The following is a 13,941-nucleotide window of genomic DNA, read 5'->3' on the forward strand; positions in this document are numbered from 1 at the left end:
AAGGCAGGAAAGACAGGGGTGGCCAAGGTAAGAAACTATCTCCTCCTACATCTCTATCGAAAGAAAACAAATGATCTTTCCCAGAATCTCTCAGCAGACTTCCCCTTAGATCTCGCTGGCCAGAACTGGGTCATATGCTGCCCCATCCCCTAGTACTTGTAGAGTAGAAGTGGAGAAAGTAAGAATCTGGCTTTCCAGACTCTGATGTTAGATGTAGCCAAAAGAATGGGACTGAGAATAGCTTTTGGGTGGCCTTCCAATGGTGTCTACTGCAAGTGTCCAGTCTCCCTTTTATTTAAGGGGCTCCAGGTTGGTGGGCAGCAGATTTGGGAACTGAGAGAGGGCTACAATTCTTCATCGTGAGGTCTGGCCTCCAGAGAAAAGCCACTGCCGTAAGCTTCAAAAATACTGGCATTCCCCTCCCCCAATGGACTTCTCAGTGCTGAGGCAAATATGCATCTGCTGAGCCATCCTTGGGGGCACGGTATTGGAATGGATGAGTAGGTCACACTTGATAAATCTATTAGATTATTTCCCTAAATTCTTGGATTCCTTCTGCTACATAATATCAAAGTATTTCTGGTAACTCATCTTCAAAAGAAGGCTTAAAAGTCAGCTCTGGAACCAGGCTATCTGATTTGAATCTCAGCTTTACCACTTACAAGCTACACGTGGGGAATTGTCGAACCTCTAAATGCCTCAGTTTCCTTTTTTATAAGTGGGGATTATAATACATATATGATAGGCTTATTTTTAGGATTACAGAACTTAATATATAAAAATATTTTAAACAGTTCTTGACATCCACTAAGAGCTCCATGAGTGCCAGCCAGCATTATTATTTACACTGGACTCCATAAGTTCAGATTTTGGTCACCAACTGAGCAAATGATTAATATTACTCCCAACTGCTCAAGTGAGCACAGTGAGTAGAGGATTTTAGTAACTGCCTCCGTATCAATAGAGTCAGCCTAATCTAAAGCTATGCTCTTTCTTCTTTGGTCTAGAACTCTCAGACTCGCTCATCACATGTATTCCCCAGATCTTTGCTTTTACAAATTAGCAGAATCTCACAACTTCTGTCATGGGTAAGTCTTCTCCTTCAAGGTTTGTCTTTCCAATTGGTCTCTAGAGGTATGCTAGGAATCACAATCATTGCCTTCACTTGGCAAGGGAAGCCAATGCAGGGCTGGAATTGTGAGGAGTGTATTACATTATCCGAAGTCTCTCAGGTCCCTCATTTCAGTCCTCAGGGTCCTACTCTGTTCAAATCAATGCCCTTGGTTTCAAATAAGGCAGTGTCCAGGCTGTGAATGTGAGTGACTTTGTAATTCGGCAACTCACAGGATCAAAGTTTGTTTTTAGTTTTCACCTATCTTGGCCTCCAGCTGCTAGAAAAAAAAAAATGTTGCTATTGTTGTTTGTTTTAGAAGTTGTAGAAAATCCTTGTTATCTATGTGCTTTGAGCTGAGAATTTAGGAATTTGAGCCTAGAAATTAGGAATCAGCGCTTATTCGCCTTCTTTAAGCTGTCCAACTCCATAAACAACAATGACAACAAAAACATCTGACTTCCACAGTCCTCATATTCTTCAGCTGCTACTTGGTCTTTCAAAAGCTTGACTTCAGTGTATACTTTATTTTTGATGAGTACAGTTCATGATCTAATAAACTTTCGCTACTATATGCCAGTGGCTGTCTGCATCAAAACCCTTTAAAGCAGTGGATTTTCAACTCTCAGCCTTAATCAGACTAGATGAACCATCCCTGAATTCTTCTGTTTCCCTGACGGTTTATGCCTCTTCTTTCTAATGTCTGTATCGGTCAGGATACTTATTTATAAGCAACAGAAACTTATTCTGGCTGATTTAAGGAGAAAAGGAATTTTATTTAAAGGAAAAGGGAGTCAGGTTCAGAGGCATGTACATCTAGAAAGAACTCTTAAAATCATGTCTTAGAACTCATAAGGTGAAGATACTGCTGCCTCTATCACTATATATTAGACATCTGGGCTTACACTATCAATACCATGGCATCAGCTACTAGGTACCACTGCTAGAAATTTCCCCAAAACTCGATCGACTACCTTTGCCACAGAGGCTTTCCCTCCTGCTAAGATTACATAGTGAATAATTCCCAGGCCATGAAAGACAGACATTTCGGGTCCTAGGCAGGAAAAAAACAATTCATTTATTTCACAGAGATCTGCTCCAAGATTGAATCACATGGGTCCCAGATTTATAAGATTTATGTACACAATTATTATTTTGTTGCTTATAATTTTCATACAACTCAAATAGGTCAAGAAATGTGGTTTATGTATAAGGACCTTAAATATCTCTTTTGGTTCTTGGTGTACTCTTCAAGTGGTTTCTGTCTGATTTTCATTTCTTCCCGGTTTCCTGGGGGTGAGCAGCATAGTGTAGTAGAAAGAGTCTAGGGTTTGGAATCAAAACTTGGGAGCCAATCTTGACTTTGACCCTACTTAACAGTGACTATATGTGGGCATATTATCTGTTTAAAGTCCTGGCTTCTTCTTTAAAATGGGTATAGTAAACTGTGTTCCATGAGTTGTTATGAGGATGAATACAATTCACAAACATCTTAGTAAGAGATGCTGAGAAACAATTGACTTGGTTGTGTGGACAGAGTTGTGTTTTCTACATTTATAACTGAACAATTATTTGAAGTATGGCATGTTGGACAAACATACGCAAAGAAATGGAGCAGACTTAGCAATATCAACAGACACTGTTACCTTGCTGTGTAGTAACCCCAAATATCTTTCTTTGTTCAAAAGGGGTGGAAATGATGAAAATGAATCACTGTTCACCAGGTAAGCATGACCTAGACCATCACTACCAGGCCTTTCACTATTGAAATCTCATTGAGTTATTTTCTTCCTCTCTAAGTTGGTAATGAATTTTCTCTTGAGAAGAAATGATGAAATATACAACTCCATCCTAGTAAGCATCTTTCTGTGTACAGGCAGAGCCTTTTAGCAATTATTTTAGCAATTATTTCTTTACTCTGTAAGAAAAACAATTGAGATATATTAATTTCCCTCAAAGGCATTGCAAATATATTATACAAATAAATAGAATATATAATACAAATTTGTATTATATAAAATATGAATAATGTGTGTACCTATGAATATGATACCCTCACACTTTCTCTGTATACACATAGACATTTGTAAAAATAATCCTGAAATAATAGCCATCTGTAATATCCTCTATAGCAGTGGGTTCACAAAGTTTAAATGATTGATGTCTTTCAGAAATCTAGGTAACCAGGTGGTACAATTATTAACCACTCTGGGGAACTGGGCTTCAAAGAGAATCAATTAGGATTAGAATCTGTACCATTTGTATCCAAAGCTCAGAAATTCTTGACCACCAGATGTCACCATTCTTCTATTTCCCTCCCAGTGCCCAAAGAGAGCTTGAGATCTTATTTTCTTCCAAGGGACTAACAGAAATATGTGTCTCCCAACATTCCTGGAATTTTGCCAACAGATGTTATTAAGAGGAATTGTCCTGCCCATACAGATTTCCTAGCAGTTCTTGAGCATCGCCTGGACAGTTTTTGACAGCTGAGGATCCAGGTGGCTGATATCTTGGCACCCATCTGGTCAGAAAGTGTTAGAGGCATTAATTTCCTCCAACTTTAAGTTAAAGGTAGGACTGACCTAATATGCTTAGAGCTTAAAGCTAGCTCAATGCCAGAGAGGCCAAGGGGTGTGTTCCATTAAGATCCTGGAGTCAAGAGACCTCCCTAACCAGCCAGGGGCCTCAGAGAGCTCACTTACAAAAAGAGGAAGTTGGACTAAGTCATTTCTGGGGTCCAAAAGTTTTTCAATCACCGGGCTTTTAACTGCCTCTACTGGGGAAAGTGGGTAGCAGAGTGAGGTGATCTAAGTTCAAGAAAGAAGACCACAGCAAGAACAGTGAAATGAGGATGGAGAAATCCTACAGGGAACAAAAGAGAAAGTTGAACATAAACCCTCATACAATAACATGACACAGTGACTGGTTATGGGCCCTGAACTTGCTGGGGTTATGAATCTTGTCATTCTCACCCCTAGGTAATCCACTAGGTCACTCTCCTTGCATTCCAGATATTATTTAACAGCGATCTATAATGCTTAGTGATGTAGGGGCTTGACTGAATTTAATATGTCATGTCAGTCAATGTTCTCTGTGGTACCTTCAGGGCATGGGATGTATTTTATTCCTTTTTCAATTTACAACAGTAGAATGTTCAGCTAGCTTGTCTACGGTGCTCATAAAATCCCGAGGTGTGAGGGGGAAAGAGAAAGAAATGTCATTTCTTATTGAGCACCTACTATATGCCAGGTATCGCTAAGTACATATGTTTTATTTCATCCTCAAAATAGTCACAAAGCAGCATTTATTGTGCTCATAGATAAAGAAGCCAAATTCACATAATTAACTGGCTTGCCCAAGGTCATAAAAACCAAGTGGCAGAAACTCATACTGCTTCATATAATCCATTCTACGAGGGTGGAAACTGAGGCTCAGGGCATTTATTAAAGTTGCTTGCACCGGTAGATGATTGAGTCCCCAGTCTTCCCTCACAGGGTTTCACTGCCGAAAGAGCCCCGGTGCTTAGAGGCTTGAACTGCACCACTTTGGAGGATGCAGTGTCATATCAGCATTTGCACACTGCCCCTGACCTTGCTGGAGTATTATTTATGTCTCCCTCGCTCCTTTCTCCCTTTGGGCTGCGGAATTGAGAGGTTACAAGTCCTCTCCGACAAGGTTGGTAATTTGCAGACGGTCCCTTAGTGGCTGGGGTGTTCGGAATTGGCTGAGCGCTCCGCCGGGAAGGGCGGGGAGTTTGCTGAATGTTCCTGGCCAGAATCCCTGCCTTCCAGAGTCGCGAGACAAGAAGCGGTGAGAAGTTGGAGAGGTCGGGTAAGGGAGGGTTGGAAGAAATTGCGGACAGACTCCTAACCGGGGTCGGCTGAGCACCCGAGGAGTGTCTCTGCCGCGTCCGGGCCGAGTGTGGACGCGCCGCGCGCGGCCCCGCCAGAGCTGGGAGTTTGCAGACCGTCCCTGCCGCGGCCAGCTCGGCGGGGGCCCCGCGGCTAGGGCACTCCTGGCTGCTGCTGCCCAACAAGGAGGTGAGAGCCACTGAGTCGGAGCGATCGGGTCGAAGCCCGCCATCCGGGCGGGAAGATGCACGGAGAGCGGACCACGGCGGGCGCGGGGAGCTAAGCGCGGGCGGGGAGAGCCAGCACCTAGAGCCGCGCAGCCAGGGGCTTCCGCCCGCCGCCCCTCGGCGTGGGTGCCCCGGCCGCGGCAGCTTTGCAGGACCTGGGAGTGCAGCGGAGGACGCGCCTTGAGGCGCCCACCTGCCTGGGGCAGCCCCTCCCTAGGGGAGGCTGCAGGCCCCCTGGACTCGGGGAGAGGGCTTGCGGGCTTTTCAAGGGACTGTCCGGAAGAGGCTTTGGTTATGCGGGCTAGAGGCGAGCGGCCAGGGATGGAAGATGGGTGCTCAGACCGCGGAGGAGTCTTGATGGGATCACGTTGCGGGTGTGGGCCAGACCCGGGCTCTTCCCGACCTGGGCGCACAGAGTGGGCTCAGCCACTGGCCAGTGGGGAGGAAAATGAAGGGAGACGGTGGCCCCGGACCCCTGGGGAAGAGGGATGCGGCGAGCGGGCGCTCTGGTCCGGGGGACCAGGGAAGTCCAGCGGTGTCCCCCACCTCTGGGGGATGGCCGGCGGCCCGCGATCCCGCCAGCGAGCTCTGCCAAGCTGCCTGGCGGGAGAGGCTGCGGGGAGCGCAGAGCCCACACCCGCGCACACACTCCCCGAGAGCATGCTCAGTGCGGCCTTGGGAACTTCCTGCCGAGTCGCGAGCCGCCAGGCCCCCTCCCCGCCCGGGGCTCACAAAGTTGGGGGTGGCGGGGCGCGCGAGTCGGGGGCGCGGCCCCCGCCTGTCGCCCATTGGTGTCCCCGTCCTCGTTCCCTGCCTTGCCTTTGCTCGACCCCAGAAGCTTCTCTCGCCGGCAGCCTCCACGACTGAGAACGGAGGCGTGGATGTCATTTCCCTCTCCCCAAGGCCAGGTCCGAGGCCGCGTGGCCGGAGGCCTGGCGGTGCGGCCGCCTGCGGGTTGTACCTGCTCGCCGTGCGCTTGCCAGGCGCGCGGACCCCGCGCGGTGAGCAGACTGGGTGGAAGGGGGTGTGTGAGCGCGGGGACGTTGGCGCACACACTCGCTGTCACACACAAAGCCGTGGTTTCGTAGCTACTGCGCCGTAGAGGGAAGAGGTGTTGCTTTTCATTGTCCAGCCTCAGTTGGAGTGCCGACAGGGTGTTCGATGCCTAGGAGATGCCAGAACCAGGCGATGCATTGGTTTTAAGAAATGCCCGAGGCCAGGTCTAGGGCCGGGTACTCCTGGCACTTACTGCCAGGCGCGGCCCAGGTCCGAAGCCGCTGTCTGCACCTGGCTCTGGCAGTCCAGTTAGGAAAGGTTGGGCACTTACGAGGCTGTGAAACTGGGGAGGAGAAAGCTGAGGTTTGTGTGGGATTTAGGTGGGATGGAAACACTGCACTTGTAAACACTCAAATTTAAGTGTTAGAGGCAGGATCTCATTCTAGAGGCAAGTGCTAAGATGGTGCTCCCCGCCCCCGTTCATTGTCAGGACCTGAGCAACTTGGATGGTTTTACTCCGAGCTCCCCTCCCCCCCTTTTAGCCACTGTGTCACTCACATCCTAAGCCTGACCCATTATCAGAACTCCTTTGTGTTCGATTCGAGAAAAATCACAAAACATTTTTCATGATGGGCGAACCATCACAGATCTGTCTTGATAAAATGCATTTTCATCCCCACTTCCTCTTTTCTTACAAACTCTTTTTGTTGTTATTATTCAGGACTGAGTTAAGCACCCTCCAATTTTTTGGCTGTTAGGATTAGAGCAAAGCTCTCCTCTCTAGAGGCCTTTTTAGTTTTCTCCAGTTACCAACTTGATGTCTGTGTAGTCAGCCTGAAGTGGAGAGGCCCTGAAAAACGTGGTGATTGAGGAGGGGGAAGGGGTTTGCCCCTTTTAGGGACTGGGAGAAGAGGAGAAGGAAGCCCTTCTGCCTGACACCAGACTCTGACAGAGCCGGGTGTCTGGACATAAAGGTTTGGGCTTTTCCTTTCATCTCTTTTGTTCTAGCCTGCCTTGCTGGGTCTGGGATACTTGTGACTGGAGGCACTAGGAGAAAGGAGTCTTCAGTCCTGGTTGGGGCTTTGCAAGGCTTACAGCTACACAAGTGGTGCCAGTTGGTTTTAAAGCGGACTGCAGTGGCAGCAGGGCTAGAGGGCTCACCCAGATCTGCCAGTGGCATCTGTGTGTTCCAGCTAATGCTGCAAAGCAGCTCATGGGCTTTTGCATCTCCTCAGGAGTGTGCATTTCAAGTGCTTTGTGTTTGGAAGTGTGAATACAGTACACATTTATATATAGTCACACATCCATATAGGTTTTTATAAAGAAGCATGGGCATATGTATGTGCATATGCTGTGTTCTTTGGTAGCATCTTGGAGCTGGAAGGGACCTCGGGAGATCAGAGGAATTCAATTTTTTTCCCTTTTCATTCAGTTTTGTCAGTTTAAAAATAACCAACCAGCCTTCTCTCCAACTGGCCTCCTAAAACATTGAAATGCCAGAGTCCCCCGTGATCCTAGCCCAGCGGGAGGCCTTTGGCTCCTCCCCTGAGAAGTGTGGCTCTTCCGGATCTCTTCTAGATGTCACCTTGACATTTGGCCTGACTTTTCCTAATGCTCTGCATGGCTTGGGGTCTAAGTCACTACGTAGTTACTCTCAGGTTGATTTTTGGCAGTGAGCTGTCTTACCTACAGAGGTGTCTAGAGAATTGCGAAGAACAGTCATTCCTAAGACTTGGGTCATCCAGGCAGGTAGTTACTCTGCTCCTTCCCAGGAGCAGTGGGGACTCATTTTTATTCCTTCCTTGTGTGTCTTCTTGGCCTCCTGGCTCTAGGAAGATGAGGCAGTGGTTGGTGATGGTATTCTATGTTGATGTTATTATAGTAGGTCTCAGGAAAGCATGTACTATCAGAATTGTCTCTGGGGGTCTTTTATGGTGGATGTCAAAGTTTGGGGAAGAAGCCTGGTGTCAGGTGAACAGTTAACAGATAATTTTGGCTGAATAAAGGTATATGTGTTCCAGAATCCAGGTACTTAAAGAGAGAGGAAATAAATTTATATTTGGGGGAGAGTGCCATGTGGGTGACAGTTGAGAGGTTTGAGTCAGAAATAAATTGGTACTTGTCAGCGCAAGTTTTACTAGGTTGCCTTTAAAGTTTGTAATTGCTTTTGAAGTCCCTCTTAATAGCCAGAAGAGGGCCATACTTTTAAATTTCTGTTTGAAATTAAGTAAAGATGTCCCCAACCTCAACCTCTTAAAGGTTTTAATCTAAGCCATGTCTCTGTGCTCTCTTGCATCCTGTGTCACCATCAAAAATCTGAGCACAGTTGTGGTGACCCCTGTGGCAGCTGCAGGTATACTTATGGAGTGTTTATTGGGCAGCCACCATGAGCCACACTCTGTGCTGGTGCTGGGTATAAAGATGTCCTTCAAAATTACCTTCTCACTTTTAATTTATCTGACCTTCTCTTTCGGTGTGTTAATGCAAACTAATAGCTCTTGGAAAGCTGCCAAGGTGGGTCCCAGGGGCCTGAGTACTGTAACTATGTTTTCAACTGGAAGAGTTGGAACTTGAGCTATGTTTGCCCACTTGAGCTGTTTTATTTATTTGTTTTTCGTTGCCACAATGTGTCCTTCCCAGACTCTGTCACATTTGAAAGGTCGTATGTTTGTGTGGGAGGGGTTACATAAATCACTTTGTTTCTTCAAAATCCCACAGGTCTCTTGTCTGATCACTGTAACCTTCTGGAAAGAAAATGGGCCTTCCTATTGAGCCCTTTGTCCTTGAAAACAATCGGGAGAGGATAGAGGGAGAAGCTCTCATGGCTGGGTTCGGTGGGAGCTATTCACCCTGTAAACTGGCACTCCCACTGCCAAACCTGCCTTTGTTTATGCCTGCTGGATCTTGGCCCCACCTGGGGCGGCTGGTTATCTAGGATGGCTAAGCAATATTTCTCCACTCTGTTGTCCATGAACTCAGGAATGGAGTTATCCAAGTACTTGGCACTTATAAGAGTTAAGTTCTGGTGTTTGCAATTTAATTACTTAAAAATAAAAGCCCTTCAAGATTATCCCTGTAATAATGACAGCCTCACTTATTTGCATCCCTCTGAGTTTTTTGTGGCTGGCCTTTGAGGGAATGTTTGCCGCCCACTTGCTCCTGTCTAAACACCACTCCTTAGTGTTATACTTCTTAGCAGAGACAGCTTATAAGTCCTGTTCTGATGGTAAGATGCTTTTTATAAGTATCCTACACAGCACAGTCTTCCACTATAATAGTTTTGGATCTCTTTCATGTCTCAGTCTACCCATGGGTTTGTGTTGTGTTGGTTGTCAATGTAGAGATAACATGTCTTGGTGGAGAAATGTTAACAAGTGGGCAAGAAAACAGGAGAGATGGTGATGAAAAAAAACCATATCTTGTAATTGACATGATTGCAAATGCTTCTTTTTCATTTCATTTACTCCTCACTGCAACACTGAGGTAGATAGTAATGTTATTCCCAGTTTTACATAGGGAGACTGAGACTTTAGGAGCTTATGAAACCTGGCTAAGGTCACACACAGCAAGCAGGTGGCAGGGTGAGGATTCAAACCCAGGAGGTCCAGGTCCAGGGCCCATGTTAACTGGAATATGCTTGGTTGTTAAGGCTAGGAACCTCACCCTGTACTAGCCAGCACCTTCTTTCCAACCAAAGAGGAGTCTTAGACATTCGAGGGCTGGAAGGGACCTCAGGGAGATCCTGCTGGTTCCTTGCTTTTTTTTTTTTTTTTTTTTTTGCTGAGGTCAAGAAGGTGCAAAGAGGTAGAAGGACTTGCTCCAAGTCTCACCAGCAGGCAGCAGTGACAAAGCTGGGCTTTAATTCTGACCTTTGGTTCTGTAAGAACAATTGATAACAACTGATAACAGATGTGTGCCTGCTTCGTTTATAGAGATGATCCAAGATGAGAATGTGATGGTCATTTGGCATCTGTCCCCCCCATTCCTAGAACCTTCTGTGCGCTCACACCTGCCTTAACCTTGGAATCTAGTGGGGAGCAAGCACGTGTGTCCAGGTTCCTTCATTCTCGCAAAGTGGGAGAATCTAAGCAACTCATTTACCTTTAAGTGAGGTGTTCCCTTTCTCATGTCACCTTTTAAGTTTGACATCTTAAGAACGCAGTCTGGGATCTTTATGTTTCACTTTGAAATTCTCATATAAATTCTCCCTTCGTCCCTTCTTCCCTCTCTATCTGTCTTAAGGCTCATGGTCCCTCTCAGCATTGATTTTCACTCTTTAAGAGCATGGGGTGGGCAAGGTGTGACCTGGCAGAGGCATCAGGCCTGTTCCTTAACAGTTCCAATAAAGGGCTGATGAGGACATTCCCACGGTATCTGTAGATCCTGCGAAGATTGCTGAGGCCCTGCAAATATTTCCCTGACCACCGGGATCATTGTACTTAGTGGAATTTTCCTTTTGGACAGACAATGAGCACCATTTCCTTTCATTTTATTCCTTTCATATAACTAGGATTGCATCAGGCCCATCAGTGCTCTCACCTATCCCTGATTCTGAAAGTTTCTGGTTAATAAGTAGTCCTTAGCTGCTCAAGAAGTTTAAAGTTGAGGCCTGGTCAGGGCCCACACAGAAGAGTCAAGTTCAATTATAAGGCAATAGGCAAATGAAGAACACATTCATTCAGCTCATATGACCCCTGTGGGCTTCAGTTCTTAAGTTGAAAAGTAAAGGGGGATTGAATGAGCTCCAGAACTCTGTTCAGTTTTAACACTGTTTAATCCTTTTGTGTGGCAAAGGAGGTGTAAAATAAGGAAATAAAATTCCCTTATTGAAAAAAGAAAAAATATTGAAGAAAAACTCAAAACGTTGTTTTTGCCTTTGCTGGCAGACACTCTTTAGTAGACAATTGAAATGCTTATCTATGAAGAACTAGTCTTCTATTGTCACAATGTTTGGGGATGTTTATTTTTGTATATTTAGAAATAAAAAGACTTGCTCCCTACTTCTCAGCCCAGAAATAACCTGCTTCCCTTAGTGAAGCTATTTTTTCCCTTGAGAAATTGAAATTCTAAGCAGAAGATGACCAGGCTCCTGAAGTGCTGTGGTCACCTGGGGAAAGTGGCTAAGGATTTACACTGCCAGAAGCTGTGCCATATTCTGTTTACGTACCTCCAGCTTCACTGTGAAACAACTACTTCAAAAGCACAAGGAGACTGATATCAACCTCCTTGCAGCTTTTTTTTTTTTTAACCATCCATTATTTTCAAAACTGACCTTTTTTTATTTACTGGTGTCCATGCCAATGAGGAGTTTCCTAAATGACCAATTCTTTCTCTCATGCATCTTGTTTAGGAAAGCATAATCTCTGCCTCATGCTAAGTATGATCTTTCTGTTTTTCTGTTACTTTTCTTAGTATTTCTGTTTGATATACTTCCCTTACCCTCTCTTGCAATCTTTCAGAGCCACCAAGGTTAGAGTCGCAGCTGATAGATGCCCATCAGAGCTGAGGGCTTACTACCCCCTCCCCAATAATGTTCCTCATGTGAGGAGCCTCCAGTGTTCTGTGAGACCTTTGCCCACACAGCTTCAAGCCCTACTGTCCATCAGGATGGCCTTCTCTCTTTGAGAAAGTTCTCAGCTGTAGTGACTGAAAAATGGTACATTTTCCCCTCCTTCCCTTATGTGATTTCTAACTATTGTGCTTGTTAAGAATAAAGGTGACACTGTTCTATGGATAACCTTTCACTGTACATTATTTAGTATGCATAAATGTAATTCTCTTGGTAAATGTCATCAGCTTTATTCTAAAAGTTCACCATTCCTTATTTGCTATTCCGATGGCCAGTGAGTTCCAGAAAGGGAAAGTTTTTTTCCCAGGTTGGTTAAAAAAAATACATCTGGCCCCAAGGGTTTCTCAGAAAGGAGTTTAGAGCTCTAGTAGGCACAACTGGAAGCTCCAGTTGCCTTGTATGGGGCCTGACATTGAGTCACAAGATCAGCTGGGCAGTGTGTTGAGCTTCATCAGAGTCATAAACTCTGACAATGCCAGTTAAGGCCTCTCTGCAGTTAGTTGGCTGTGTTCATGCAGGTCAGTTCAGTGCTCTGTGATTCCAGTTTCTTGTCTGTCAGATGAGGCATTTTAGCTTCTCCTTCATCTGTGGGATTCTACTAGTGTATCTTCTTGGCTGCGCTAAGCACACTCATCAACTCTAGCTTCTTTGATCTGTCCTTAAGAGTATTCTTAGGTGTGTTCCTAATTTTGAGGTCCTGTTTAGTTTTGTTTGTTTAGAGTACTGTTATTTTTATTATTTATTTATTTTATTATTTATTATTATTTATGCCTACAGCACCTGGTCTTCCTAGGTGGTCTCCCATCCAAATACTAACCAGGCCTGACCCTGCTTAGCTACCGAGATCAGACATCGGGCTTGTTCAGGGTGGCAGGGCCGTAGACCATGGACTGTGGCGCGAACCCAGTACCTTCTGCATGTAAAGCAGATGTCCTGACTGCTAGACTATGAAACTACATCCTGGTTTTTTTTTTTTTAAATCAGTGGACCTTTTGTAAACATTGTTTCTCCCTCACCATGCACATAATTCATGAGATTATAAAGCTCAACAAATTGGGATTTTGTGTGTATTAGTGAACGAGTGTGTATGTGTGTGTGTCCATTTTCACACACAGTGAGGGCTTATTACCTTACTTTCATTTTATCTATAAAAAGGAGTGGGAGTGATCAGAGTTGGAGCTATAGACCTGGAGTAGTCATCAGTTAAATTAAGTCTCTAAAAAGGTGTCTGTGGAACAGTTTTGTTAATATGGCTTTTCCTCTAGTACATGCTTGGTGAGTGTATGGATAATGATTTTATTGTACTTTCCTATAGACTACAATAAAGGTTTTCCATGATAATAAGTTGCTCATTCCGTCATAATGCCTTTTCTCTAATTGCCCCTATAACCAGAATCAGGTACAGCTTTCCATTTTTCATGCCATGCCTGACTCGTTTTCTCCAAGTTTCAGACTTTCTTTATCTCAGTCTTGTGGCTTCAAGAGAGACTTTTATTTCCTCATTGCCAGCTTTTAGTATAAAGGTATAAGATTACATAGTACTTCTGTTATTGCTGTAACAAGTAACTACAGACTTAGTGGCTTCAAACAACACAAAATTGGAAAAAGTAATTTTGTACGTCAGAGGTCCAACATAGGTCTCACTGGCTAAGATCAAGGCGTTCATTCCTTTTGGAAGTTCTAGAGGAGAATCCATTTCCTTGCCTTTCCAACTTTTAGAGGCCACCCACATTCACAGGCTGTGCCCCCTTCCTCCAATGTCAAAAGCAGCAATGTTGAGCTGAGTTCCTGTCCCTCTGCATTAGGCTGACTCTCTGACCACAACTGGGAAAGGTTCTCTGATTTTAAGGATTATGTGATTAGATTGGGCCCACCCAGATAATCCAGGATAATCTCATCTCAAGGTCCTTAAACTTAATCACACCTGTCCTGTAAGGTAACATATTCACAGGTTCCAAAGATTAGGAAGTGAACATCTTTGGGGGCCATGTGTCTACCTACTGCAGTCCTCAGAACTTTTTGTAAAGAAATGGTATTTTTTAAAACTCTTTATGTATAGGAACATTTTCTTTCTGTTGAGAAACTTTACTGTCATAGGAAATTTGCCTGTTTCCTTCTTTTTGATATTTGTGAATACAGTTGTCCCTTGGTGTCCGCCAGGGCATTGATTCCGGGACCTCTACCAGA

The 13,941-nt window shown here is 44.9% G+C and overlaps 1 protein-coding gene and 1 pseudogene across 6 annotated transcripts in view; one reads left to right on the forward strand and one right to left on the reverse strand.

Moving 5' to 3' along the window:
• The first annotated feature begins 4,820 nt into the window (after positions 1-4,820).
• Positions 4,821-13,941, forward strand: part of MGAT5 (mannosyl (alpha-1,6-)-glycoprotein beta-1,6-N-acetyl-glucosaminyltransferase) — a 330,189-nt gene continuing 321,068 nt past the window's right edge. For 2 of the 6 annotated variants that reach the window (XM_006921026.3, XM_015596650.2), the window contains exon 1: positions 5,102-5,151. The gene's annotated coding sequence lies outside the window, so the exon portion shown is untranslated. Of the gene's footprint in view, positions 4,943-5,101; positions 5,152-13,941 lie in introns of those variants that run through there. The other 4 variants (XM_015596648.2, XM_025039242.1, XM_025039241.1 and 1 more) reach the window with 4 other exon arrangements.
• On the reverse strand, positions 12,523-12,638 carry LOC112470767 (annotated as a pseudogene).

This window comes from Pteropus alecto, unplaced genomic scaffold (assembly GCF_000325575.1).
Source record: "Pteropus alecto unplaced genomic scaffold, ASM32557v1 scaffold3, whole genome shotgun sequence".
Taxonomy (NCBI): Eukaryota; Metazoa; Chordata; class Mammalia; order Chiroptera; family Pteropodidae; genus Pteropus; species Pteropus alecto.